The 12699-nt window shown below is 34.4% G+C and overlaps 1 long non-coding RNA gene across 1 annotated transcript; it reads right to left on the bottom strand.

Moving 5' to 3' along the window:
* Positions 1–6153: 6153 nt before the first annotated feature.
* Positions 6154–8873, bottom strand: LOC142162700 (uncharacterized). The gene is made up of 2 exons (XR_012693981.1): positions 8287–8873; positions 6154–6788 (listed from the first exon to the last, which is right to left on the bottom strand). It is a non-coding gene; the product is annotated as an uncharacterized LOC142162700 (long non-coding RNA).
* Between the last annotated feature and the right edge of the window lie 3826 nt (positions 8874–12699).

The raw sequence follows: 12699 nt of genomic DNA, 5'->3' as shown, positions 1-12699 counted from the left end.
TCTGTCATCATAGAGTCTTATGATCCCCATTTTATGGGAACTGCCATGACCAACGGAACACATTCCGTCTTCATCAACCTTGTCACTCTCAATTAAACTTCTTTTCCTCATGGAAAATGAAGTACATAATTACTCTATAAGCTCTTCTTTTATCTACTTAGGAAATACTAAATTCCTACTTACACCATCACTATTTGAAACACTTGTCATTGCCTTCTCATCATCATTGTCGCTAATGAGAATAACAATTAAAGGCACACTTTGTCAGGTACTGTGTCTTAGTTATTCTTGGTGGAAGTTCTATTGCATATCTAATAACGTCATCAACCTCTTCTAATAATCCTCCGGCAATCTAAAATTCCAAAACATAAACTAAAAGTTCAATTCATATTCTAAACCTTCAATTCATATCCACAAAAGTTCAAGTCATATCCTAAAGGTTCAACTCATATCCTAAAAAGTTCAAGTCATATCGTAAAATTTTAATTTATATCGTACAAGTTCAATTCACAAGAACAAAACCTAAAAACTAAAAGTTCATCAATTCTTATCCTACGAGTTTAAACATAAACTAAAAGTTCAATTTATATCCTAAAGGTTCAATTCATATCCACAAAAGTTCAAGTTATATCCTAAAATTTTAATTTATATCCTAAAAATTCAACTCATATCCTAAAATTTCAATTTATATCCTACAAGTTCAATTCACAAGAACAAAACCTAAAAACTAAAAGTTATATTCATATCTTACGAGTTTAAACATAAACAAAAATGTTCAAGTCATATCCTAAAGGTTCAATACATATGCTAAATGTTCAATTTATTTCCTAAAAGTTCAACTCATATCCTAAAAGTTTCAATTCATATCCTAAAAATTCAACTCATATCCTAAAATTTCAATTTATATCCTACAAGTTCAATTCACAAGAACAAAACCTAAAAACTAAAAGTTATATTCATATCCTACGAGTTTAAACATAAACTAAAAGTTCAAGTCATATCCTAAAGGTTCAATACATATGCTAAAGGTTCAATTTATTTCCTAAAAGTTCAACTCATATCCTAAAAGTTTCAATTCATATCCTAAAAATTCAACTCATATCCTAAAATTTCAATTTATATCCTACAAGTTCAATTCACAAGAACAAAACCTAAAAACTAAAAGTTATATTCATATCCTACGAGTTTAAACATAAACTAAAAGTTCAAGTCATATCCTAAAGGTTCAATACATATGCTAAAGGTTCAATTTATTTCCTAAAAGTTCAACTCATATCCTAAAAGTTTCAATTCATATCCTAAAAATTCAACTCAAATCCTAAAATTTCAATTTATATCCTACAAGTTCAATTCACAAGAACAAAACCTAAAAACCAAAAGTTATATTCATATCCTACGAGTTTAAACATATCCTAAAAGTTCAAGTCATATCCTAAAGGTTCAATACATATGCTAAAGATTCAATTTATTTCCTAAAAGTTCAACTCATATCCTAAAAGTTTCAACTCATATCCTAAAAATTCAACTCATATCCTAAAATTTCAATTTATATCCTACAAGTTCAATTCACAAGAAAAAAAAACTAAAAACTAAAAGTTATATTCATATCCTACGAGTTTAAACATAAACTAAAAGTTATGATTATATCCTAAAAATTCAACTCATACCCTAAACCCTAGATTTCTATAAATCCTAGATTTCTATAAAATGTTAAATAAAGTTAAATACAATGTTAAATAAAATGTTAACATTTCTATAAACCCTAGATTTCTATAAACCCTAGATTTTTATAAAATGTTAAATAATGATAAATACAACCTAAACCCTAGCTTTCTATAAAATACAATGTTAAATAATCAATTGAAACACTAGTCACTTGAAACTAATTCATAGCTAATAAACAAAACATTATATGCTTACACAAAAGATATAAATTGTAATTCTAACCTAGAATTTTTAGGAGGTGGAGAAGGAGAGAGACGCAGCAGCGGCAGAGGCGACGGCGACGGGGCGGCGGCAGCTGGGCGGTGGTCATTGGTGGCGTGGGTGGGGCCTCTGGTGCTGGGAGTTGGAAGGGGGGTTTGAGTGTGAGAGAGAAAAGAGAGATTTTGGGAAATTTTTAGAAAGAATGGGAGGGGATCCCGATTTTGACAGTCTGGAATTAAAAATAGCGACCACAGTTGGTCGCAAGTTTAGTAGGTAAATCAGTTTTGAATTTTTAGAAATAGCGACCAAAGTTGGTCGCTATTTCTAAAAAAAATTATATTACTCTTAATTCAATTTAAAATTATATATATATGTAGTATAAATTTAGGATTTTAATTCAATTTATATATATATATATATATATATATATATATATATATATATATATATATATATATATATATATATATATATATATATATATATATATATAATACAATTTAAAATTATGTACATATGTAGTATAAATTTAGGATTTTAATTCTATTTAAGCTATATATATATATATATTCGATATAATACTACACAGTATTACCTAATACACTTATACTTAGTGCATAGTATAGCGTAAGTATATATATATATATATATATATATATATATATATATATATATATATATAAGCTATATTCGATATAATACTACCTAATACACTTATACTTAGTGCATAGTATAGCGTAAGTATATATAGTATATATATATATAAGCTGTATTCGATACAGTATTACCTAATACACTTATACTTAGTGCATAGTATAGCGTAAGTATATATATATTATATATATAAGCTATATTCGATACAGTATTACCTAATACACTTATACTCAGTGCATAGTATAGCGTAAGTATATATATATATATATATATATATATATAAGCTATATTCGATATAATACTACCTAATACACTTATACTTAGTGCATAGTATAGCGTAAGTATATTATATATATATATATATATATATATATATATATATATATAAGCTATATTCGATACAGTATTACCTAATACACTTATACTTAGTGCATAGTATAGCGTAAGTATATATATATATATATATATATATATATATATATATATATATATATATATATATATATATATATAAGCTATATTCGATATAATACTACCTAATACACTTATACTTAGTGCATAGTATAGCGTAAGTATATATAGTATATATATATAAGCTATATTCGATACAGTATTACCTAATACACTTATACTTAGTGCATAGTATAGCGTAAGTATATATATATATATATATATATTCGATACAGTATTACCTAATACACTTATATTCAGTGCATAGTATAGCGTAAGTATATATATATATATATATATAAGCTATATTCGATATAGTATTACCTAATACACTTATACTTAGTGCATAGTATAGCGTAAGTATATATATATTATATATATAAGCTATATTCGATATAATATTACCTAATAGACTTATACTCAGTGCATAATATAGCGTAAGTATATATATATATATATATATATATATATATATATATGTAAGTATATATTATATATATATAAGCTATATATATTTACCTAACCTGTCCAGGACGTACCTGCAGTCAATTAGCATAGTACTAGCACATACAGGTACTTTCAAGACTTCTTCAGGAAGTTTTTGTAAATTCCAAGACTACTTTTAAATAAAAGACAACACATTAATTTTGAAAAGAAAAGGCTACAGATTGAATATACACACACATATAGAGAGAGAGAGAGAGAGAGACACACGCACGATTCGTAGTACTATTCATCCCTTGTATTACAAAAGTATTAACGACTTACATTTATATTATTTAGATAGTAAATACAAAAGTGATTTTTAATTTTGACCATTGTTGACCTGAATAGAGACCAACTTTGGTCGCCATTTATTCAAGAATTTAGTTTAGCGACCAAAGTTGGTCGCTATATTTAAATCAGATTTAATTATATTTCATATAATATTTAAATTAATAATATAATTATTAAAATTGTATAACTGGGTCCCATTTAAGCGACCAAAGTTGGACGGTATCTTCCTACCCTTTAAGTTGCGACCAACGTTGGTCGCAATTTTTATATTATATATATTTATATTTTATAATTTTTTAAAAATAATAATATAATTATTAAAATTTTGTAGGTGGGTCCCACTTTAGCGACCAACATTGGTCACTAATCTCAGTAAATGTTTGACCAAGAAAGTCTGACCAGTCCAGTCAACATTTTGACTAATATAGCGACCAAGTAGCGACCAACCTTGGTCGCTATTTTGTTTCTTTTATTTATTTTATTATTTTCGCTAGTTTAGCGACCAACTTTGGTCGTTTTTTCCCACAGACCAACTTTGGTCGCTAAATTTTGGTCGTTTTTTTCCGAATTTCTAGTAGTGTATCCAAAAGCCTTCCAAATAAAGACCTCCTGATCAATCTTCAAAAATGTCAAGAGATGCATGCAACAAGCAACGGTTGTCACGCGACATAGAATACTGTCAAGTTGCTCACACCTAAAAATCCATTGAATCCGCCGTTTCCTTCAGCAAAGCACAAAATATACAAACCGGAAAAAGCAAAAGCTAAAAAGAAAGGTCTGACAATGGCAGACTCCCAAAAATCAGACGAGACCCCACCCTGAAATTCCGTCTTATTCACTCCTTCCCCCGCCGGACTGTTTCGCCTTCAACAAAAATGACACCCCCCCCCCCCCCCGACCTTTGTCTTCACCAAGCTCGTCAAGACCAGCAGCTTACACACAGCCTTCACCACACACACAGCCCAAAAAAACAGAGCAACAGTCGCACGCACACACCACACCAAAACCAGCTTTGTTGCAACGTGAAACAGCCGTAAAATTGTTGTTCGAGCTCCGTTGAAATTCCGGTGAAAAACAGCTAGAGAACAACCCCCCTATTTTCGCAAAACAATAGCACTTTTAATCGGGGTCGAGTCAAATTTTCCGACGAGCTGTTCCCGGCGAGTTTCGAGGTTCCGACGTCTCTTGTTAGCGGATCTGTTCGCTGTTAGCTTCTTCAGCATGCTTTTCTTGGTACACTTTGAAAGTTAATAAAAATGGGTTTTGATTGATGAAGTGTTTTGGCCGAGTTTCGTTCAATTTGGCTCATGAGTGAGGAGATCGTGTTTGCTGCTGCGAAGCTTTCGGATTAAATCTTGTAAATTTGAAGCTCTTCTTCATTAAAAATATTGGAAGTTGCAACAGAAGGTTCCATTCTTGTCCCTTTTCTTTTCCTTAGTTATGAATATTTTGTTGTTTTTCATGGTTTATTAGAATTTTATGTACAACTTCCATTTCATACATTATTTGGGAATAGTAGAAATATGGAATAGTATTTTGTTAATGGGGGATTTAATTGTGTTCTATGTGTCGATCTTCTTGCGTTTGGTTTCGGGAACTTGTTTAAATGATTTAGTGTCACACCTCCTTTTTACCTACACCCCGAGAGAGTGTATGAGGGAGTTTTTTTCAATTTAAAGTGACAATCGAAACGGGATCATTTTTTATTAAAATTCAGAGTCGTCACTTGGGATAATTTTATGGTGTCCCAAGTCACCGGTTCAAATCCCGAATCGAGGAAAAAATTGACTTTGTATTACAGTCCGCGAACACAGAAATCCGGGTAAAGAATTCTGTTAATCCGGGAGAAGGTGTTAGGCATTCCCGAGTTCTGTGGTTCTAGCACGGTCGCTCAAATGTTATAATTGGCCTATTAACTGATTTTAATACATGTTTTAGCCTATTGTTCAATTTTAACTTTATTAGCCGCTTTTAATTATTTTTAAGGAAAATTGCAATGTCATTTAAAATACGTCTTGAACCACGTCACATAAATGCACCCGCAGTCTCCGACATATTTTATCTAACATTGTTGAGATTTGGATTTGGGTCACATAAATGCACACCCGAGTTTAGGAAGATAAATTATTAAAATTACGTGCCTAAAGCAACTACGCATTTGCAACTTTGCGAGGGCAGTGAAAAATTCTACTAAATGGCTTGCCTCGATTTCTAAGGATTCAAATATTAAATAAATGAGGGTTATAGACTAGATGATTGTATGACACACCACAATTTTATTAAAGGAGAAGTCATTCAACTAAGTGAACTACGGATATTCATAATACATGTGTACACAATTAATAACTCTTAAAAACTAGAAAGCAACTCAATATCCTTACAAATTTAACAAACCAATTTCAAACGAAATAAACAAATGAAAGTAAAGAAGACTAGTGAACGAAATCATGACACAGCCACAGAGTATCAAAACACCACCTTCATCATCTAATCTATGTTTAAGCCACAACTTTTCAACTGATATTTCTCAAGAGACGTCGGACCTTTATTTTAAAGTCATTGTCACTTTCTGTTGTTTCATCGCCATGGCCCATGAGATACTCCATTAATTTTCAACTTCTACTACAATAGCACACAACTGGAACTAACATCTTTTTCAGCAATAATTATTTACAGAAAAGTACTCAAAGTAAACACACCTTTAAAAATATTCTGTTTTGATGGTTTAACAGGCGCTTAAATTAACCGAGATGTAGTCAGAAAAAGGAATTAGAAGATAAGGGTAGGAAGTGAACCTGACATTAGAGACAAAAAAAATCAGCGACTACACATGTTTTGGTTCCAAAGTTCACGCGAGGAAACAATTACAAGAGCCTGAACAGAAATAGCGAACAGCGGCTTGGAACCAACGAACGGACTGATCCGAGATTCAATCGGCCTCCATCTTTTAGAACGAAAATTCAAAGAAACAGTAGTTCCGCCTTTGAAATCAATCGGAAAAAAAAATCAAAGAATAGAACAGAATATATATTTTTGAAATCAATAGAAAAAAAAATCAAAGAATCAAGGAAACATACTAGCTGTCACACCTCCTTTTTACTACCCCGGAAGGGGACATATAAGAGAGTTTTTTCCAACTTAAAGTGACAATCGAAACGGGATCATTTTATTAAAAAAAAATTCAGAGTCGCCGCTTGGGATAATTTTATGGTGTCTCAAGTCACCGGTTCAAATCCCGAATCGAGGAAAAGATTGACTCTGTATTACAGTCCTCGAACACAGAAATCCGGGTAAGGAATTCTGTTAACCCGGGAGAAGGTATTAGGCATTCCCGAGTTCCGTGGTTCTAGCACGATCGCTCAACTATTATATTTGGCTTATTTATCTGATTTTTTTAAATAATTAAGAACTTATATGCAAATTTAGCTTTTAAACCGCTTTTATCATTATTCCTCTTATTATTTTATACAAGAATTGCAACGTTGTGAAAACGCATCTCGAACCACGTCACAACCAGTGTTATCTAACATTGTTGAGTGTTGGATTTGGGTCACACAAATGCACACCCGAGCTCAGGAAGGTAATTTTTAAAATAGCGCGCCTAAAGCAACTACGCACTTTCAAATTTGCGAGGACCATGAAAAATTCAATTGATGGCACACCCCGACCTAAAAAACTACGGTGTCCATAATTAAGCCTACACTACTTTGAGGTTCACTGAAAAGGTCTTTGTGGAAAAGAATGTGGAAAGACATATGATTTATGCAACTTATTCAAATGAAATTGATAGTCAGGCCATGACCTTAACCCAACCCCAACGAATCAATTGCTCAAAACAATACCAATCGAACTTCAAATCCACATTGAATGTTGACAACATTAAAATATGCTTCAATATTGCAAAAATAATAGCCACAACATGAAAGCAAATCAAGTAAACGAAAACAACGATAATAGGTTTTAATCATTTTCCGACAAATGAGTGAATAACAATCACATGTTATCAGGCACACAATTAGCTCATTTAATCTGACTCAAATGCTCAACTTTGCACACAATTTAACATAGATTAAACAGGGATCAACACAAACTCAAAGTTCGACCTCAATTACAGTACATTAACAGTGAGAAATCAACAAGAATTAAGCTTCAAAACACCACATATTACGCAAAAATCAAACTCAAAGAATCCATGTTGATTGAATTCGGTCAATCGTTTTCACAAACACCTTATGTACATAACTGAAACTTCGTTTCTCTAAACCCCCATAAATTTATACCTTAGCCAAAATTTAACCATCAAATTGGGATTCAATAATCACCCAACAATAGCCATTAGCAGTTACACTCTCAAAAACAACAAAAATCTCGACAGGAGATTAACCCAACAAGAATAAAAATGTAGCAGAAATCTGGGCAGCGGGCAGAAGGGAAGAAGTACCAGTGAGTATATTGAAATACGAGAGAGAAAAGAAAGACCTGAGATGCTTAGAGTTCGAGCTTGCTGGAATTTCGACCGGCGAAGAAGAAGCAGTGGTGGAAAAGACGCTAACTATTCAGTCATCAGTTCAAACGATGCTAATTAAGATTAATGGCGACGAAGCATATACGAACCAAAATTAAAAATCGATTGGCCGAGCAAACAAATCGGCAATTCAGAGCATCTGAAATTAAAGCTTCATTCAACTAAAATTTCAGCAATTACACAGTCATAATGGAGTGCCAAAAGACGAAATTTCGAACTCGAACCGGATTCGCAACCTCGAACGGATGGAACTTCAATCGGCGCCGGAAATCATCTTAGGCATTAGGTCTAGTTTTGATGGGTGTGCTGAGAGACGACGAGGTGGTGAGGCAGAAAAATCGAAGGGGTCGTTTGGACAGAAACAAGCTGGAAGTTTCGGGGAGGGGGTCGTTTTCTGGTATCCAGCGACTGAGGAAGATCAGTCCGTGGTGGGGAGGGGGGTTCGGAGAAGACGACGCTTTAGGGGGGAGGGTCTTTTGAAGAAGGTGAAGTTCTGGGGGTGGGGATTGTTGTGAACGACGCTTCTGTATCCCCTAGGCCTAGGTCCCCCTTTAGATTTTTAGGCGTTACATATATTTGTTGTATTTTCAGATTATTGCTCTTAGGTCCTTAGGGTATTTTGTATTTATTTTTTGTTCCAAAGAAGAGTCTAGAAGGGTCCCTAGGCTTAATGGACTAATCTGAATTGGACCAAGAATTGGGCTTTAAAACTCTTAAAATTGTGATCCAATACCTTAATTGACTCATTTTAAAATAAGATAAAAATACTACACAATGCAAAAGCTAACATGAAACTATTATATATTTTTTGTATTTTCAAAATTATATAAAGATAAAAATAAGGTACTATTTTTGTATTTTTTTTTAAGAATTATGAAAGATACATACTAAAGTATTTTTTGTAATTTTCCATTTTTATGACGAAAATAAAGTAAAGAAGTCAAAAATAGTTGAAATAGCTATATTAGGCCTAAATTAAATATTTACGTGCTAAAATATGAAAAATTCTTGGGAGGGTCAAAAATCACATGTCTACACTAGTGATTACTTAATGAAAACTGGATTTCCAACAATTAGCATAAGTACGTACTCGTCACCTCACATACAAGGCATTTCAATTAGCAAATATACCAATCCTAAGGGGAAGGTCCCCCACACAAGGACAAGCCACTTACCTCGAACCGGCTCAAAATCAACCCGAAACCACACTCTTGCCACTTGTACTCGACTCCAAATGGCCCAAATCTATTCAATTCAATTGTATAATGTAAATAACACTTCAAGTAACTGATTCTACAATTAAATTCTAAGCTAATACGCGAAACTATGTAAAATGACCAAAATGCCCCTCGGACCCACATCTCGGAATCGGGTAAAATTTATATTTCTAGAAACCTCACACTCTCTCGAGTTCAGTCATATTGAAAGTACCAAAATCGGACCTCAATTTGTCTCTCAAATCATCACTCAAATGTTTCCAATTACACAAGTCTTAGCCCCCCAAGTACCACTGATTTTCCTTAATTGTTCATGCTTAAATTGATAAAAAATCACTCCCATAACGAGTTTAGGGACCAAAGACCTTACCCCAATGAACTCCTCTGAAAATCTCTCTTGAAAAGTGCTCCTCAAACTTCTTCCCGTTTTGAAAAGATGAAAAATGGCTAAATTTCGCGAAGACGAGAATTTATATATTCTGCGCAGTGATTTCCCCATTTGCGGCCATGGGACCACATCTGCGGTCCCGCTTCTGTGGAGCCAAGGTCGTATCTGCGACTTTTCATTAAAGTGCCAACTTCCGCATCTGCGACTCCCAATCCGTAGATGTGGTACCTCTTCTGCAGTATTACCACCGCTTCTGCGGTTCCTGAAAGAATGACCAAATTCCGCTTCTGCGGCCACTGAGCCACTTCTGCGGTGCTGCACCTGTGGAACCCAAACCGCAGGTGCGGTTATGACAGAACCAGCAGTTGAAGCTGCAACTCTAACACCAAAATCTTTCCGTCAACTATCTAAATTCATCCCGAGGCCCCCGGGACCTCAACCAAACATGCCAACCAATCCTAAAACATCATTCAAACTTGTTTCAACCTTCGGAACACTCAAAAACAACATCAAAACACCTATTTTTCATCGAATTCAAGCCTAAGAATTCCAAAAACAATAAAAATATGCTTTCGATCAAAAGTCTATCAAACCTTGTCCGAATGACCTGAAAATTTGCACACACGTCACATTCAACACTACGGAGCTACTCCAACTTCTAGAATTTCATTCCGACCCTTGGATAAAAATCTCACTATTGAACCAGAAACTTCAAAATTCGACTTTTCGGCATTTCAAGCCTAAATTAGCTACGGACCTCCAAAATACAATCCGAACATGCCCCTAAGCCCGAAATCACCCAACGGAGCTGACGGAACCATCAGATTTCCATTCCGAGGCCGTCTTCACACTGTTCCGACTATGGCCAACTTTCCAACACTTAAGCTCTCATTTAGGGACTAAGTGTCCCAAAACTTTCTGAAACTCAAAACCAAACATCCTGGCAAATCAAAATAGCAGAAATAAACTTGGGGAAAATAGTTAATAGAGGATCGAGGCGTTAATTCTTAAGACGACCGGACGGGTTGTCACATTTGCGAATACGGCATTCCATTGCTTCGGAATGGAAGTTTTTAGGGCTGCGTTCGCTAATGGCCAAAATTAACAAAGAAACCGTCGGTGGCTATTTTTGCAAAGCAGCCTTCCGGCGTCCCGCTGGGTCATTTGGCTATTAAAACAAACGGCATCACCCACTTTATTTACGACAAAATGACGACACTTCTTGTGTGTGTTTTTTCAAAATTTTCAAAAAGCAGGGCTGGACCCGATAAGGGTTGCCTATGTATCCCACGTCCGGTGAGAATCAAACCCGCGTAATTCGATCAGTTTTGACATGAAAGAGAAAAAAACAAAAACCATTTTGGACTAACTCTTCTCTTTTCAAGAAACTCTTTTTCTTTCTTTATTTTTCAAGGAATCTTTTCTTCTCTTTTTTTTTTCAAAAATTCGGCAGAGTTTCGGGACATTTGGGCACCATTTTTGGGAAATGGGTGAAATCCTCTCTCATACCTCAACTTGGTTTTTCTTTTGGTTTTCCTCACTCAATCTAGAAGACGGTCAACATGCAATCCAAAACAAATTAAATGCACAGGTAGCACATAAAAATGCATCAGGTTGGTCTTTTATTTTTGGGTACGCTTGTCCTAGACGGACCCAACCCCTGTGTTGAGTCCCCAAAGTCAAATGCACATGATGCAAACAAGCGTTCCTACTAGGGATCCGGCATGACGCTAAGTTATTCTAGGTTTAAAACTTGAGTGTATTGTTCTAGACCTAGCTTACCCGAGCGGACAACTCGAGCCGAGGGGGGGCAGCGTACCGGTAACCAAAAGATCATCCGGCTTTGCAACTTTTTCGAACCTTGTTCTAAATTAGGATATGACACTAATAGAAAGAAGTCACGCAAGCGTGCACTCCTCAGAAGATAAAAGAGAGGGGTTTCGTAGTAGTTTAGGCCCAAATATGTAAACAAAATCAGATAATAAATAAAAGCCAAATATAACAATTATTCTAAGCTTGAATTCTTGAACCCCTGAACCAGAGATTTTGGGTTCTTGTCCCCAGCAGAGTCACCAGAGCTGTCACACCACCTTTTTCACACCCCCATAAGGGAGCATAAGGGAGTTTTTTTCAATTTAAGTGACAATCGAAACAAGATTATTTATATTAAATTCAGAGTCTCCACTTGGGATAATTTATGGTGTCCCAAGTCACCGATTTTAAATCCCAAATTGAGGAAAGATTGACTCTGTTTTATAGTTCGCGAACACAGAAATCCATGTAAGGAATTCTGTTAACCCAGGAGAAGGTGTTAGGCATTCTCAGGTTTCGTTGTTTTAGCACGGTCGCTCAACTATTATTATTTGCCTAATTATTTGATTTTAAAACATCTTTGAAACCTATGTGCATTTTAAAAATCTTTTTTTAAATCGCTTTTAATAATCCAATAGTTATAAAGCTAATTATTTGATTACACGTTGTGAATCATGTCACGGGAGCCGTACCCACGATCCACAACATGTTTAATTTATTAATAAAATTAAATTGTGGCCGGGTCACATAAATGTACCCCTGAATTTTAGAAATTAAAGCATCACAACTATGTTACGGGAACCGTACCCGTAGCTATGACAATTTATTTAATTAACGCGCCTAAAGCAAACTACGAAAGTTCAAGGCATTTTTTATACTAATTTTGTATTTATGCGAGGGCCATACGTTATAGATTTTATTTGCGTATGGTGCACCTCAATTTATTTTAG

This window comes from Nicotiana tabacum, chromosome 8 (genome assembly GCF_000715075.1).
Source record: "Nicotiana tabacum cultivar K326 chromosome 8, ASM71507v2, whole genome shotgun sequence".
Lineage (NCBI taxonomy): Eukaryota > Viridiplantae > Streptophyta > Magnoliopsida > Solanales > Solanaceae > Nicotiana > Nicotiana tabacum.
This window is presented reverse-complemented; position numbering and strand designations above follow the sequence as displayed.